Genomic DNA, 15,762 nt, shown 5'->3' with positions numbered 1-15,762 from the left:
AGTTGAACATTATCTTCAGAGATTCAGAAGATGGAATATCTGCTGAGGCTAGAATATCTAAAGTAAGCACACTGACCCCTGTCTGGAGATCATGACTCGACTTGACTTGACTAGATAAAGACAAGAAACAATAAAGAAACTCCTCTTTTCCAAACGACCTCTTGGAACTTAGTGTCCCTGCAGTGTTGCTGCAAGGGACATGTCCTCTGTCCAGAAACTGACCTCTCCTCCCACCTTTTTCTGCCAGCGGTGACTCTCTCAGTCACGCTACTGGTTTTAAAGACATTATCAATTACCACCATGATACTTATAAGGCGGGATCACAAAGGAAACCTTCACACTGACATTATCTCTGCTTTCCTAGCTGTAAGTCAGCAGCAACAAACATAGGGTGGATCACTGCCCCCAGATAATATGGCACTTACTTACTACCAAATTTATTAAATATTTCTAAACTGATTACTAGCATCAATAAGAATGAAGACCGAATATTGCAATGTGCAATACCTTCAAACTCTCTGACATGTCATTAAGGATACGTTTGGCTCACGAGAAAGAACTCTTCCCTTAAACAGGTATATAGCTCTATATTGCTAGGGTTTAATTATAAAGTTCTGATGGTTCTGAAGAAGTGTTGAAAACAATCAATTCCCATTGAACACATAGTAATTTGAGAGCACTCTGCACCTTGCACAACTGACCCTTTAATAACTATTAAAGTAATTCCTGTAATTTTAAACATCTCTAATTCCTCACACAAATGTTACTTGTTTTGAGAGGTACAGCCTTTTTCTATATGCAGCAATGTAGCTTAAGACATTAAAAAGTATGGAAAGAAGAAATACAATTCCATTTTTCTCCACTTATTGTCTTAGCCCTCATAATAACATATTGGAATATTTTCCACATAAATCCTTACATTCATCAGTTCAAGATGTACTATCTAGGTTAGATTATTTCTCCTCTCAAGAGATGTTTTCATAAAGTATTATTTATTGGGCCATTTTTCTGTATGACGTTTATAGGGGTCATTTGATGGCACAATATCATTTTAATAAATTATTTGGAACAAAATATAGAGTTTTTGTGACAAGTTTTCAGTGACACTGATATACAACATAATGCTAACACACGCAAGATAGCATCTTTTGTACAGATGTTGAAACACTCAGGGGAATATATAAGATTAATATAAGGTGACATATATGTTTTGCAACTATACAATTAGTAAAGTGGTTATGAAGTTGTTAATGGATTAGAAAAAGAAAACTTAAAATATGTTGGGTTTTGATTTAGATGTGATCTTTGCTTGTTTTCAATCCTTTTCTCTCAACTTCTTTCAGCTGTTTCCAATATGTAAGTAGCCAATTCATGTTGCAGGTTCAAAGGTAAATGGGAATAGTGGACACTTTATTATAACGAAAAACTAGAGGCTAAGATTTACTTCCTATGTATACCTTCAACTTGATATATTCCATGCAGATATAAAAAGGGAATGTATTGAGGGGATTTCAGTGGAGTTTTAGGGACACAGTAAATTCATGTAATACGTGTTTGGCAAGACTGTTATATAGCATCGAACTTTCACAAAAGAAATTACGAGCTTCTTTGAAGGAAGTTTTGAAGTCTGTTTGTAACTTCTCTTGGTAAGCGTTTAATTTAGTTTACTGATATGCATTCTGCTTCCACTTCTACTCATACAGATGTCAAGATTTTCAAAATTTGTCAGTTGCATTGTCTACACGATTGCACCAAAAATTATAATCAAATTAAAATTGGATTTATAAAGGGAAATCTACTGTGCCTCATCTAAAAAAATATTTCATTTCATGGTGGGGAATGTTCAGAGCACTGACTAATATGTTACTGCTACATGGAATAAAGAAGAAAAGCATCTGTGTTAGTCACTTGGGATTTTCTTTCTGGTAACATAAAAAAGACACCCGACCAAATACAAATAAATTAAGACAAGCCCTTTAGAGTAATCCATTGAGCTGAACTGTAGGACTAATCATATAGAAAAATGAGGTAAGCTTTGCAGAAACGAGCTCCTATCTCATGTTTTGTGATTTCCAAGCATCTAAATAATATCTAGTCACAGATTAGAAGGACAGGTGTCTTGCATGGATTCAGCCATATAAATCATGTGATATACAATAAACTTTTACATTTGACTAAATCATCAATTTATTTATTTACTTTCATACTTCTATAAACCTCCCAGCCACCTGTAGGTCTGCTTATAACTGAGAAGATTTTTGTGCAGGAGGAATTGGTGGGTGACCAGGGCATGATTTCAGGAAGGGCATTTCATCCATAAAGGGCAGTGTGAAGAAAATGAACAATGGCTGTAGCAGAAAGAGTCAAAACTATGGAAAGAGGAGAGAGGGTTGGTAAGAATAAAGAATTGATAGGCAAGGATTATTACAATTACATGGCCTTAATGGGAAAAAGCCAAGCATAGAGATGCCTGTAGAGGTGGCAGAGCAGGTTGCTTATTCAGAGAAATGGGCAAGAAAGAGAAACGATTAGCTATGATTTCTGTGGAGCACAAACGCCAGTGATGTCAGGAAGGCCTGTGATACAGAGGTAACATCATGAGGAGGATACAAGATTCGGACAACGGTCGTTACATCATGTTCAGAAAGGAAGTTACAGTCCAGAAATGGTGGAAGGGGACAAGATGTCCCCAGGATACAGAGGCAAGATGGAGAGAGCGTGCAGTGTGGCCTTGGCCGGTCCCCAGGGAGGTGCCCGATGCCCAGGGCTGGGGCTGTCCCTGGTGCCCCCCAGCTGCTCTGCTCCTGCCTGTGATGGTGGGATGGGCCCTGGTTGGGAGGTCCTGATGGGACACCATGGGGACCCTCCATCCCTTAGGGAGCAGCCGGCCCTCACGGCACGCAGACAGGTGCTTCCAACAGCAGATGCTAGAGCAGCAGTGATGTTGGCAACCAAACGGACAGGGGCTTGGAGAAAAGAAAGGAAGCGACACTCTTGTCTGTGGGCAGCACTCAGACAAAGATATCCCAAACTGGTTTGGAAATTACACAACAAGGAAGATCAAAAGGCATGAACTGGAGAGACTCTCCAAGACTGCAAGGACTGTTCAGAACGTGGAAAAACAATTATTAAAGAAATCCTGAGAAACAGTGTCTGCGGGTCACCTGATAATGTCCTTTCTTCCATGTCAACACTGAGCAAATGCCTCAGGCTGCTACTCAGAGAAGATGTCACCGTTGAGTGTTGCATGACAGAAGAGTTTCCAGTCACTGGCACACATTTTCTGAAGCAGTAACTAGGTTGACCAGGGCTGCCTACCTGAAGTCTAGTAAGGTGTTGTGTTTATTGCTAGCATTTAATTTAGTTTTCATTTGCTCATTTTAAATGCATTTAAAACTCCAAGCACAGTATGCAAAAAACCCCACACGCACAATAAGTACATTCAAAAAAGTCAATAAAATGCTATCAGTAAACAAAATTTAAATTGAATTTATCAGAGACTAAATAAAATCTTGAAAAGACAGAATTAATTACAGAAAACCCTCAGGCCACTTAGCCTTGCCATCTTCCACATCTTGGTATCCTCTTGTCCCTGGGTTGAGTCATTCCAGTGGATTTTTAGGGCTATTAGAAATGGAAACATAGTTGGCACCAGAATGAAAGACTGGTCGCTCACTGACAAAGCATACACATAGCTAGTATAAGACAGGAAACAACAGACACATACAGACAATGCAGAGGGAGAGATACAAAAACCCAGTGAGACAATACTGATGCACATGACAGGCAATGGTCTCAAAGATTCAGTGGCCTACCAATTAGCAGGACTTTGGGGAGCAGAACAAGAAAGACATTTTTAAAAATAAAACTCTTGAAAGTAGATAACAAAACACATCTGTGAGTGGTTAATAGATAGAAGCAACACAGCATTTATGTGAAAATCTAGTAAGTAGATAATGGAAGACAGGTAAGGATCTGGCTATTAATTTTTATCCTCTCCCCTCCATCCTACCCTGTACCTTCCTACCCCCTCCACCGCCCCCAGCTTGACTACAACCAGTAAATCTATATTAGGTATGAATTCCAGTTGAAAATCATAATAGGGAAAAGTGCTGGTAAGTACAATTTAAAAAAATATAATTTTGTCTAGTCTTGACACATCTTTGCAACCTCCACATTTCCGCTGCCCCCATGTCTCCCTGAGGGGAGACCTTATCGCTCTCTACAACTACCTGAAAGGAGGTTGTAGTGAGGTGGGTGCCGGTCTCTTCTATCAAGTAACTAGTGATAGGACGAGAGGAAATGGCCTCAAGTTGCAGAAGGGGAGATTTAGATCGGATATTAGGAAAAATTTCTTTACTTAAAGGGTTGTCAAGCATTGGAGCAGGCTGCCCAGGGAAGTGGTTGAGTCACCATGCCTGGAGGCATTCAAAAAGCCTGTAGACAAGGCACTTCAGGACATGGTTTAGTGGGGGTGGTTGACGGTTGGACTCAATGATCTCAAACGTCTTTTCCAACCTAAACGATTCTATGATTCTATGTTTAGCCTTCAGACTGCATCTCATTAACTTCTTAGGGTCCCAGCAACCACCATGCACTGCTAGTGAGGCATATGAGACAGCATTTCAGAACCTCATGAACTGGCTCTGTAAAAGTACTACAAAGTCCAAAAGCTAAGTGGTAGTCTAGTAATTCAAATTATTTTTTAAAAGTCTTAGAAAGGAAGCAGTGTTTTATATTTACATCTGAATGTCAGGCTCTTAATTCAAGATATTAATGGGTTTGCCTTCCCAAAAGTCTCATCAGAAATAATTCCTGACTCTATTTACACTACTCTGGAAGAGTTGTCTTCAAAGGAGCTATGACAATACTGTCATATTGTTCTCACCCATCTCCATCCATGCTGCTATCTGGCAAATGGTCTTAGGACAGCTTGCTCGGTGTTGCCTGATGATGTGATAAATGACAAGGCACACTAAAGCAGGAGGGACCTATATGCACTGAAACGTGTTTTCTGGCTTGATCTGAGCCTACACTGGCAACTTTCCATCTCTATGGACCACAAGTGTCATTCTGAGGTCTGCTTTGGCCAATATAATTGCACAGACACAAAAGAATGTAGTTACCCAATCTGGCAAGCACCAGAGAGGTATGTCTGCACTGGACATGACGGAGTATAGCACAGAGATCTTTGAGCTAGCTCTGAGGGTGTTGGTATGGGCACACAGTGCCTTATGCTACTACATGGAGATAACAGGAGCTTGAAAAAAAGTGTGGTTGTATTGGGATGGCAAGGCACATACTCTAGTAAGCTGTGCCTCTCAGAAGGACTAGTTCATGTGGGCTTATCCCCAAAGTGACATAGCCACTCTGCTTCTTGCTACAGGACCTGCTCTAACATCCGCATTGTTTCAGAGTTCTCTGCAGAGAGCTTCACCGTGTGCTGTAATCCAAAAGTGAAGTGGTAGCAAAGTAAGAAGAGAAATTAGAAGGACAGTCTGCCACCCTGTTCTCTAGCCTAAAACTATTTGTCCTATTTGTCTTTAAAGCCCTATGCAATTATATTATGCCAAGCTAAATTCTTTGTTCTGTTGGATAAGAGGTATTGTCTGTCCTTTAAAACATACCTATGTTTAAAATAAGAAACAAAGTAAATAATTTTCTTGACAGCAAACACATTTCCTCCCAGAGATGGTAATCACTCATGAAGCTGAGAACAAGTGTAAACCAAGCCAAAGTTCATGCCTGCAGGAATGCTTTCCTACCTCCCATCCACTGCAGCAGTGATTAGGACAAAATTATTGCTAGTACCTTCTACAGTCACTGCAATTGCTAGCAACTTCTGGAGTAAAAATGCCATCTTTCCCGTGATGAAAAACAATCTTGTTTCCGTATCCAAGGAAAACTTGGGTTACAGTGGAACTAAACTTATACCAAGTTCTTTCTCAGCCTCCAACATCCAAACACAATCTAACTCAAGAAAATGAGGTCAATGAAAGTCCGTTCATCATACCGTAGGATAATCAAATTTGATCCGTGGGGGACTATGAGGGTATTTCAACAGCTGGTACCAGGCTGGGCCAAGGAGGGTCCTTTGCTGCAGAGGAAGAATTGAGGAAGCACAGTGCACAAGCGAGATGAACCTCACTGAATACAGAAGACAGTGTGTGTATCAGTCTACTGGATTAGATGGGCCTAGTTTTTTCCTTGCCACGTGCTTACATTTATTTAGCTTGATGCTACATGAGATGCATAGTGTGAGCTAACCAAACCCAACTGAGCATAAAAGCCTACCAAATCGGAATGGTTAAAAGTGACTAAGCGAGCTGGAGAAAGATGAAGACCTGCACTTAACAGCTCAAAGTATTTTGGGGACTTCCCTTAGCATTGGATCAATATAGTGGTGTGGTTTGTGGGAACATGTATAAAACCAGCCTTTGTATGTGTCTGTGACCACGTTGTCTGGTTCTGAGTGTACTTCTACTATTGCTAGAAACAGTGGAACTCTTCCAGTCCCAAATGCCTTCAGGGGAAATCTAATTCGAAGATTCTCCTCACATCACTTGTAATTTCCAGCTCCCTAGTTTTCTAATCAGTCTTGCTAATATCAGGAGAAACGTTGAGGCCTACAGGGATGTTCACTTGAATGGCATCCAGCAATAGAAAAGTGGTATAAGACACAGATCCAGAACTGCAAGAGGAAGTTCTACAGGAGGAATCGTAATGATGGTGTATTTCCCAAAGACAGCACAAAGTCTATAGAGTCCAGCCCTCTTTGTGCTGATATCTGACTCAGCCTAACAGCTCTGAGCTTGTGAGGTGTGACAATATAAACAACCCACAGCACATGACACAGGTACCCATGGAGTACCAGAAAAGATCTGAAACTTATTTATAACTAAGGTCCTTTATTTGCCATTACTCAAAAAAATAGGTATAGAATTTAGACCCAGCCTCAGAATGTGACACTTAACATAGTGTTGCACTAACAGGTTCCCTTGGTCTTCAAAGGTGACAGGCATTCAAGCAACTTAAGAGTCCTCTTGTTCTTCCTGAATATAGGCTTATTCTGAAGTAAATCCTGTTTGTACATCTGCTCTCCTTCTCCTACAAAACCCATCTCATTTGCAGGAAACTAAAGAGAAAGCTAGCTAGCACAATGAGGTCCATCCTCTTAAAACAAAGCACAAAGAGGAGATACAGTCCTCTTCCAAGAGTCAGCAAAGGTCTCCCAAGGGTCAGAGAGATCTCCAGGTTATCCAAGAGGACGTGTAGCACAAAACAACCTCAGGTGTTCGTTACATGGAATGAATGGTGTCCCCAGGAAACAAGGGGAAAAGAAAAAAGCGAAGCATTGGTATGGGCAATATGTTGCAATAACATGGTCTCTCTGGCAATTAAAAATGTCAAAAAATCTAGTCAAAATAATCCACTGTTTGAAAATGGGTAGTGTGGGGAAGAGTCAATGTGCAGCTGCTTCTCCAGAATTGAGTCCTGCCAGATCTCAGGAATGAATATATGCGGGTAGCTTGCTTAAAGTCTTGACACTTCTACTAAAATTTCACTGATGTAGTATTTTAGCACTTGATTAGATAATGGCTTGCAGACAGTAGGTCTTCCTTCAAAGATTTACTTATGTACCACTTATGCAGCAGAACACTTTTTCCTTTTTTCAATTGCTATATTGTTATGAAGATGGCAAAATTATAGAGCGGTAGAGAGTGGAAAATGCTTCTTTCATGAACAGTCCCTTTTTGGCTGAAACACTCTGAATGCTGTGGTAATTTGAATATGATGGTTCAATATGGTCACAGGAATAACCTTACCTGTTACCCACTCTGACCATGAATGTTCCTTCTCAGTGCAAGCCATTGAATATGCTTCCCTAAGAAACCTAAACAACCTAAATGCATATAGACAATCTAATAAGCTATGACTGTGGACTACAGCAATAGATACCCTAAAGACATTTTGTATGTGTTCAAAACAGAAAAGTCCTTATTTCTCTTTCAAGAAAGAAATCATTCAGGCATTCAGTTTCAGAGGACAGGACTGGGAGTACTCTAAATCAGTAGAATAAGTCTTTAAAAAACAAACTTGTAATTGTTAAAATATTCAAATATGGTGGGGACTTCTTGGCCTAAGGTATCAGCTTCAACCCTAGCTAAGCAGAGAACCACAACTGAAATCCTAGATTTGTAACTCAAAGTACAGGTTTCATCAAAAACTAGAGGCTTGAGGATAATCTGAAAGCCTCTCATTATTCATTATTTCCATAATAGAAATCAATATATAAATTATACCAAGAAAAGATTGGTGGGAGTGAAGAGATGGAGTCAAGGAGGTATAATTCCATGATTGTCGATTTAGGCATTTTATCCTGTTCTCAGCATAGACTCTCTTATAATCTTTATTTGTATTTCAGATCTTTTATTATTTTATTTTTCCTATATCTGTTCTAAATATATCCAGTACAAAGGACTTGCAGAGAGTCCAATGAGAGGACATGGAGATGATGAAGGGACTGGAGCATCTCTCCTGTGAGGAAAGGCTGAGAGAGCTGGGACTGTTCAGCCTAGAGAAGAGAAAGCTCAGGGGGGATCTCATCAGTGTGTATAAATACCTGAAGAGAGGGAGGGAAGAAGATGGAGCCAGGCTCTTTTCAGTGGTGTCCAGTGGCAGGATCAGAGGCAATGGGCACAAACTGAAACACAGGAGGTTCTGTCTGAACATCAGGAAACACTTTTTCACTGTGAGGGTGACTGAGCACTGGCACAGGTTGCTCAGAGAGGTTGTGGAGTCTCCATCCTTGGAGATATTCAAAAGCCATCTGGACATGGTCCTGGGAAACTGGCTCTCGGTGGCTCTGTTTGAGCAGGGGGGTTGGACGAGATGACCTCCCAAGGTCCCTTCCAACTTCAACCCTTCTGTGATTCTGTGATTCACTAAGACTATGGTTTTAAATTTAAGGGAAAGCTTCAGGCTACTGGAACCAGCTAGCAAAGGAAAGAAGAAATTTTCCCATGGAAATGTATACAGTACAGGCCATAATTGTAACAATAAACTCAAAAGTATGAGTTTAGTTTCAAAATCAGTTAAATCTTGTTGTGGAAAAATTTTCCTTGCTTATGTAAGGTAAAATCTAAAACCCACATTTATACCAGAAGAGCAGAACTTGTCAATCCAGAAAAAAACTTCAGCTGAGAGATTTTGAAAAGAAAACTCTGGGAAAACAGAAATGTTAGGGAGAGACAGTGGGAAAAAAAGGGATGCCTGAGAACCCCAGTCCATGCCCTGCAGTGGAATCTTGGATCCTCAGACTAGGAGCTTTGGTTCAGGTAAGCAGCACTCATACAGCAGTGTCGAAGAGCAGGTAATGCACTGAAAGCAAGATCATTCTTTGCTTCCCCATCTCAAGTTTTAATTTCTTAATTTTCTGTGAGTGTCACTGGAGTGACATGTGTGTCACATCAGAAACAGGTCTGGAAGCTATGCAGTGAGGACCGCAGCACTAAATATTCAACTACTACAATAAATAACAGCTTTACAGTCTGTCCTTAGGACAGCCTAATCTAAAGAATCTAGTGAATGAACCTAAGGAATCTGGATCAATGTAGTAAGAAGTCCATGTATGTTATTGTGCTAGGAGATCAACAGCCATGGACACAGTAGGAGGAGGAGAAATCTGGAACAAACTGAAAGTAATTGAGGATACTGAAAATCAGGCCAGCTGGGAGGAATCCTTTGTTGCTTTCTTCTTAAAGGGGATAAATCCAATTTCCATTAAAGATAAACATCGGTGGGAACTGGATCACACCAAACACAAAAATGAGTAAAAGGAAATGACCCACTAATATAAATGCTAAATCAGAAGAAAGACAGAAACCACACAGTGTGCGCTATCCTGCCAGAACTGAAAAAATAAATATATAAAAGAGATTTAATTGAAGGGGAGAAACAGGTTAGAAGGAGGAAGGGCAGCTTGGTGAAAGTGACCGGGAAATCCTGGAACTGATGGTTCTTCCAGCAGCAGCAATCCAAGGCACAGCAACATGAAGACACCGGACCTAAAGAAAGGACACTACAGTACACCTGGAGAACTGGAAGGAAAAATCTCAGAGGGAAGTAGGAGCTGGATGTTCTTCCAACAAACCAATATGTAGGGGATAAATGTAAACTGTCTCGGCGGCAGTGAAGAGTGGGTAATATAAAAAAAGACCATCTTAAAAAAATCCTGAGTTCTTCAATGACTGGAACCTCACAGAAAATATTTTTTTTAATTAATAAAATAAAGCACAAGTGTATAAGAAGATAAACAGAAAAGCCAATGCGTAAAATAAGATGTAGCAAGGAAGGGAAGGTTATAAAAAGCATGCTGGGAGGTTGGGAAAAGAGTTTTCTGCTACTCGGCAGAGGGGGAGCTACAGATAATGCAAAAAAAAGTTGAAGTGTTTATTGCCTCTTTTTGCTTCCATCAGCTAGGATCAGTCAGATACTGCCACTAAACACCAGCAACAAGGCTAGAACCTCAGGTGCTTGAATGAGTTCAGTTGCATCTGGTTAGACTCATTGCGGCGTATTCTGAGAATGAGCTGAAGCATACTCAGAGCTATTAGCTATTAGTCTAGAAGAAATCATGATAGAAAGGGGAGATTTTGAAAGACTAGAAGAGGACAAACATGGAGCTTATCTTTAGAAAACATGGGAAGAGGAAACTAAAGGATAGTTGGACCACTAAGCTGACCTTCAATCCCTGGAAAAATACTGGAAAAAAAATATCAAACAACCTATTTGTAAAGACTTAAAGGTAATAAAAAAGAAGAATAAATCAACATATCTGTAGAGGATATGTTGCCACGTTACACTAAGTGAATTACCTTCTACAACTGGACATGTGGATGGGAAGAATAGATATTACATGTCTTCATAACTTCAAAAAGGCTATTCCTACTATCTCAGAATGTTTTCATAAGTAAACTGAAGAATCTTGTTGGAAGGAGGTCCAAGCTTACTCAAGAAACCATAATCTGAGAAAAATTGTCAGTCATTTGCTGTAAAATGGAAGGATGGATTGCACATACCCTAGATTAATCTTGAACAAAGAGCAGAGCAACAAGAATGATTAAAGAAAATATAGCCCTTGAGGAAAAAACAAAGGAGCAGGGCAAGTCTGTTTTGTCTAAAGAAGAAAAGACTGAGGGAAACATAGGACACCTTCATGGCTGTAAAAGCTGAGGTGCCATGAGAAAAGGGAATAAATTGTTCTTCTGCAGAAGCAGGCCTTAAACTGCAGTCAGAAAGCTCCAGCTTGGATGTTAGGGATTGCCAAGGAAAGTGTGGCATCACTCATGTTGCAGATTTACAAAAACATTAGACAAATGACCCTCAGGTTCAGGCATAGCTGATTCTTTACTTGAGAAGGTCCATTACAGCCCTGTTGCCTAAAATCTTAAATTCTATGTGGAAGCAGATGAAACTAACATTTGTAGACAAATTTCTCAGACTCTACTGTAAATGAGTTTAAAATCCATATATAACTTTAGTCTAAGGGAGGTCAAACAACATGTCTCCATGCTTGACTGTCACTAATTTTGGAAAGATCTGGATTACAATTTAAATATAAAATATACAGAAACTTTGAATATATTTATTCACAGAGTTAATCTATAACTCTCTACATTCCTTATTTAGTCATCCATAAATCTATTGGATTTTCAGCTTTCAAATTGAAACGAAGTCTGGGAGTAAGTAAATACAGAGAAGGCACTGAAGTCTGAAAAAAACACAGAAAGTCAAAAGAATACTCCAAGGGAGATTTTTGTTGGGATGACACCGTTTTTGTGTGTGCATGCATGTCTCTGTGTTTGCATATGTGTATATGTATGTGTAAACACAAAATACACATTTGTGCATGCATAAAATGTCCAGATGGGAAAAATAACAAGCTATTGAATTAAATTGCTTTTTATATAAATTATGTCTTGAAGGATTTAAAGTATCCCCACTTCTTGAACAATCAAAAAATTGATCCATAATGAGGTCTCTACATTTACCAAGACTGTACTCAACAATATCAGTTATCATTTATTAGGAATGTGTATGGCTAAAAGGATTAACATTAATGTTAATGGTATGTTGAAGGAAAGTTTGAGTGGCCTACCGATACAAGGTTAGTTACAGTAAGAACTGAAAGATGAGGAGCTTTAAACCCTAGTTGCAACTGTATTGGTCTAAATTGTCGTAACTATTTTCCTTACAGATAATGGGAAGCTTAAGCTAGCTGTCTCTCAGAAAGGATCTGAGATGCTAAAAGAAGAAGGTGCTATTCTTTTTACATTTATTTACAAAATTAATACCTATACTAGAAGGGAACAATTAAACAATCAACAAAAGGGAGTTAGTTTTGAAGTGGAGCAAGACCACCATTTTTCCGCCAGTGGAAAAACTGAGAAATAAGAGGTACTAAAGGATGTATTGTCAAGAGTGGTAAAGGAAGACAGACTACAATTAACCAAGGTGGAATATGGCCAAGACAGAGGCCCTGCAAGCTCAAGTAGTCACAGCCACCAAGTACAACTCGACTCCCACAGGAGCCCCACCCAAGGCAATTTTTTGTCAGGGCCAAATGACGGGCACAGCTTCCTGTAGCAGTTGATGTCTCTCAGTCTAAGCACTGGTTCAGATCCATGCTGCTTTATACAAGGGATCCGGTGAGATCGGAAGCTTGTTGCTGCAAGCCATTTTGAAGTGCTTACCAGGAAAATGCAAAATGACTAAATGCATATAGCTTGGGGGGAATGGGGCTATTAATAGAGCCACTGCCAACTGATAACAGAGATATGAAGACTGTAAACCAAGTAGACAGAAAAACTGTTCTGAAGCCAAAGGAAAACATTTATAAGGGAATTCACCACAGTGACTTAAACTGAATACTAGGAAAATCTATCTCAACAACCAGATCTAAATTTTGTAAAAGAACCAGGCCTTCGCTTAAACAACTTAACTAAGATGAACTGGCCATATGCTTCAAGGTACTAACCTGTAATGGTCACCAAAGAGGGAATAAATGACTGATGAATATTCTCTATCCCCTAATACCTAATTCTCTGCAAAATGATTTTTATACTTGAAATCAATATAGTGAGGTCACTCCATGCCCTCTAATTGGCTATTGACCTTTATAAATACAACGTTTGTGCTACACAGTGAGTACTGCAGAGTAGCTACTGAAAGGACACCTAGTGGTAAGTAAATGAGTATTTCTAGAAACCGCTGGGACTGTTGAAGGAGTGTAATTGTAATTGTCACGGGAATTGCTGAACTATTGCGGGTTGAATCTGCAATGTCATATATGAATTTATGTGTCAAATAGCACTACTCATGGTTTTTAAAAAATGGCAAAGAGCAGTCTTACAAGCACTTTTTAAAAACATGGAATTTTAGCTTAACTTCCTTAAAATTCACAGAACAGTCTCCTAAACAAAAGATGCACATGTCCTGAATCTCCACTACATCAATTTTAGGAATATCAGATAGCTGAACAGAACTCATTACAGATATGTTTTGCTTGATATTCAAGCCAAATTTCAGCTTGCTCATCATCATTCCTTGGGTCCTCCATTGTGCCACTCTAAAATATCCTAAGCAATTCCTTCCCTTCTCGTCTTTCTCTCCTATGAAGACAAACAGCCAAAGCATATAAACTGTACACACTTGAGCTAATTTTACTCTTTCTTTTTTTTTTGTCCATCCAACTTTATAGTCACTTCTTGTCTGTGTTTATTCCAAACCCCTTAATATGTACTAATGCCTTTGTGACCAGGAGATGCCCACAACAGAAAGCTGTATTCCAGATGGAGTCATGCTGGTCTCATGCAGAGAGGGATTATAACCTTCCTGTGTAGTGACATGCTGCCTCTGGGCAAACAGACCAAAATCCACTCTTGGCTTTCTTGTTTATGTCAACATATCATATTACAAGCATAGAACAATTTGCTGACCACTGTCCCTCTTCAATTATTGTTTTTATATTCTCTTTTCCAGGTTTCTCTTTTCTATTGAATACCAGTTCCTTTGGATTAATTTTCCCTGAGAGAATTAGTACGGATTTGCTAGGTCATTTTTTCCAGACACATTTTTATTTTATCCAATTTTATAACATCTCTGTATGCCACTGGTCTGTTCTCTACCAGCACAGTGTTTATAACAGCTCCCAACTTAGTACCATCCTTTCATTTAAAAGGACACAAACCATCCATTTCTGCTCTTCTATCCTCTTGCATCACAACAAAGATTGAAACACTGGGATGGATATTTTTTGTTTGCTTTTTTAGGTGACTTCCTCCCAAAGTTCTTGTTTAAAAAAAATCAGATTCTGCCTTATTTCTCCACAACTACAAGGAAGTAGATCGTGACATCCATGAAGGAGGCTGCAGCTCCTGCTCTTACACAAACGTTAGCACCCATTCCTCACCCAGCTCTGTTTCCATGGCTCACCTCTCCTCCACTTCACCCTTCTGAAGCTCCAGCCTGCTCTCTTGTCTTAAAATGGCATGTAGTTTCCTTCCTTTACTATAAACAATGCTTTCTGTAACCTTAGTTTCATGATGTAAACATTTAAAAATAAGAATGAAGGGAACACAAACTATGTGTTCAATTAGGTAATTTGTGGATTAAATTAAATGAAATCTCTTGAAACATGGAACATTTCAGAGTAATGCAGTCTGGCTTTACTTGTTTTCTTTTTATCCTATCCCTTTAAAAAAAGGAGACAATGAATCTTAGAAACTCAGGCAGAAGAGTAGTAAAGGCAGCTGAAGGCAGCTTATTGCTTGTGAATCTAACAGAAATGAAAGTAAAGCTCGGAGGAAGGGGCTGTAACACTCAGGTATGTGTTCAAAGGGAAAGACAGGCACTCTGTAAACTGCAGGATGCTGGAGGCTGGGCAACCAGCTGCCACAGTTGACACGGGAGGCTCCTGCTATCAGTAATATCATCATCTGTAATCTGATGTCAGCTTGTAACATGCCCTGCAGTCTGCCAAAGCCTCTTCAAACTGGCATTTCTTTTATACTAAAATATATTTTGAAAGCAAGAAACCAACCAACAGATATTATTCTCCCGTCAAAACCAAAAAAACATAGGGCTCCCTTGCATACACTATGCATAATAATGAATAGCAACAGGAAGGAGTAGTAAAGAGTAGTAAAGGAAAAATAAACTCCATAAAAAAATACTTCCGTTTATCTTTGCAGTCCACCTATAAGTTTTGGTCAATTATACTGCTTCAAACAGGCTTTTTTTTTTTCCTTTTTTTTAAACAACTCTAGAGAGGATTTTCATCGTTAAATCCCTAATCCGGATTTTGCTCTTGTGAACTCTTCAGCAACAGAAGAAACTAAAACTGTCTGCAAATTTGGAAGAATTCTTATTATGTACATCTGAACATGCACATTTGGCTTTCATTGTGCGGTGTGCCAGACAGCTACAAAAAAAAAGCGTAGTCTAGTACAGCTTTAGTCAACACTTTAAACTTTGGATGTCTCTTATCCTGAAAGAAAGTAATCTTTTTGGCCTTTCAAGCAATCCCATTTCCTCTTGGCATATAGCAAACACAGGTAATACAGTAGTTGCTTGACTTTCACATCGTATTTAAACAGGCATTGCAAACATGCACGATAATAGCTTTAAAAAGGGAGTTCAAAGTATCTACAGGTATTACATCTGCCCCAAGCCTCTTTGCTGGCTTAGGGCTTTTACAGT

At 39.3% G+C, this 15,762-nt stretch overlaps 1 protein-coding gene across 1 annotated transcript in view; it reads right to left on the bottom strand.

Moving 5' to 3' along the window:
- Positions 1-15,762, bottom strand: part of AHRR (aryl-hydrocarbon receptor repressor) — an 86,823-nt gene that overhangs the window by 46,264 nt on the left and 24,797 nt on the right. The window lies entirely within an intron of this gene.

The sequence above is a fragment of the Aquila chrysaetos genome, chromosome 4 (genome assembly GCF_900496995.4).
Source record: "Aquila chrysaetos chrysaetos chromosome 4, bAquChr1.4, whole genome shotgun sequence".
NCBI lineage: Eukaryota > Metazoa > Chordata > Aves > Accipitriformes > Accipitridae > Aquila > Aquila chrysaetos.
This window is presented reverse-complemented; position numbering and strand designations above follow the sequence as displayed.